At 44.4% G+C, this 2,500-nt stretch overlaps 1 protein-coding gene across 1 annotated transcript in view; it reads right to left on the reverse strand.

The window, feature by feature from the left end:
- LOC126987674 (uncharacterized) overlaps positions 1-2,500 on the reverse strand; it is a 195,143-nt gene that overhangs the window by 191,984 nt on the left and 659 nt on the right. The gene's annotated exons all lie outside the window — the stretch shown is intronic.

Raw genomic sequence — 2,500 nt, forward strand, 5'->3', positions numbered from 1 at the left:
CACATCACAAAGTTGCGTTGGGGTGGCCGAGGGGCACTATACAGATGTCCCCCGATGTCCGCCTACGACTTCGGGAGTTATACGAAGATTTGGAGGTACCGCTGGAGACAGGAGGAAGAATATGAGAGGAGGGAAGGTGAAGGGTAGAGCGTCGAACTTAAGGATGTAAGGGAAAGGTGGGATTATTATTATTGTTATTATTATTATTATTATTATTATTATTATTGTTATTGCTATTGTTTTTGTGGTTATTTTTGTTGCTCCGTTTCTTCTGTTTTGCTTTCGTTCTTCTGGTGGAAATATATGGATAGAGATACAGGTAGATAGATAGATAGAGATAAATAGATAGATAGACAGCCAGATAGATAGATAGACAGATAGATAGATAGAGAAATATTAAAAACACGAAATATACAGACTCGGGAAAACAATAATTATGGGTGAATCTCTCTCTCTCTCTCTCTCTCTCTCTCTCTCTCTCTCTCTCTCTCTCTCTCTCTGCCCCCCTTCTCTCTTTCCTTCCCTTCTCCCTCCTTCCCTCCCTCCCTCCTTCCCTCTATCCCTCCCTCCCTCCTTACCTACCTCCCTCCCTCCCTTTCTCCCACAGTTGTCATGGAGGATGCACGAGGTATGCTTCCAATCTGCTAGTTGCTGCTAATGACCCTAATTAGCGTCTAACAAGCGGCGTCCGTAACAAGTTGAGATCAAGGGTTCAAAAAGGCAAAACGGTGTGACGAGGAGCACGGAGGAGGAGGAGGAGGAGGAGGAACAAAAAGAAGGAGGAGGAGGTTTGGAAACGGGAGGGGAAGGGAGAGGGAAGCGGAGGTCGTTAATTAATATAAGAATGAGGGACGAGAGACGGTGAGGGTGAAAAGGAGAGACGGGCAGATGGTCTGTAGGAATGATTATGGAGGTTATGGAGGTGGATTGTGAGGAGACGGAGAGAGAGGGAGAGGTTCAGGGAGGGATATGGGAGAAGGTTAACTGAAAGGGGAAGATGAAAAGGGAGTGAGCAATAGACAGGAGAAGAATAGACGGGTGGAGAAACAGAGAGATAAATAACAGGGATGATTAAGAGAAAGAGAGAAATAGAGGAATAGATAGGTAGATAAAATAGATAAATATGGATAGATAGACAAATAAATGAGTAGAGAGAGAAAGTAAAAAGAAATGGGCGGGACATACGAGGAAAGTTTAACACCCACACCACCCACACCCACACCCACACACACACACAAACACACACACACACAGTCACCGGCGGCTCTAACACACTTTGAGCGAATGAATGAATGACGCAAATTCTGTTCTACTTTCACAAATTCCAATCTGTCTCTCTTTTTAAAACCCAGATTCAATTTTTTCCTCTCTCATAGAAGTACTCCTCGAGGGACTAAGATGAATGAGTGTGTGTGTGTGTGTGTGTGTGTGTGTGTGTGTGTGTGTGTGTGTGTGTGTGTCCATCAAGATAATCACAACCGTATCCTTTCATTGTCAAGCTTAGGGAGTTAGGGTCTTATCACATGCTATAAGAGAACGTCCTGAGGGATCGGACAGGACTGAGCGGCAAGTCTTCCCTTCAGCGTTGACGTGTTGCGAGGGGAGAGCTGATTACCCGCCGCCGTCACACGTCTCACACAATTCTTCAGCGTTCTTTTCCGTTTTGGGTAAAGGTTAGCGGTTTCTGGTCGAGTTTCTTTCTTTTTCCGCTATTTTTCTCTATTTCCTTTCCCTTTTTCTTCTTTTTCTTATTTTTTTTTTAGTTTTTATTAACAACTGACGCAACAAACTAAATGAATATCTAATGCACGTGTCAGAGTGCCTAAAATTATTCATACATACATACATACATACATACATACAAACATACATCGGGAAAAAAAATCACTCGTTCTCTCTCTTTCTTTTTGCTTTCCTTCTTTCTTTCTCACTCTCACTCAAAGACACACACACACACACACACACACACACGCAATGTCATGTTATGGTTCTCTTTACTCTGTTTTTATGTATTACGTCGCTTTATGACTGTAATAATAGCGAGGGGCAGGGCAGAGATGATACTTTAAGAGAGAGAGAGAGAGAGAGAGAGAGAGAGAGAGAGAGAGAGAGAGAGAGAGAGAGAGAGAGAGAGAGAGAGAGAGAGAGAGAGAGAGAGAGAGAGAGAGAGAGAGAGAGAGAGAGAGAGAGAGAGAGAGAGAGAGAGAGAGAGAGAGAGAGAGAGAGAGAGAGAGAGAGAGAGAGAGAGAGAGAGAGAGATTAGGGAAGGGGAAGTGAGTGAAGGTTCGACAAGGCATTGGAGGGGGAAAGGGAACGGAAAGGAAAGGTAGGGAGGAAAGGAGAGAGAGAGAGAGAGAGAGAGAGAGAGAGAGAGAGAGAGAGAGAGAGAGAGAGAGAGAGAGAGAGAGAGAGAGAGAGAGAGAGAGAGAGAGAGAGAGAGAGAGAGAGAGAGAGAGAGAGAGAGAGAGAGAGAGAGAGAGAGAGAGAGAGAGAGAGAGAG

The sequence above is a fragment of the Eriocheir sinensis genome, chromosome 66 (genome assembly GCF_024679095.1).
Source record: "Eriocheir sinensis breed Jianghai 21 chromosome 66, ASM2467909v1, whole genome shotgun sequence".
Taxonomy (NCBI): Eukaryota; Metazoa; Arthropoda; class Malacostraca; order Decapoda; family Varunidae; genus Eriocheir; species Eriocheir sinensis.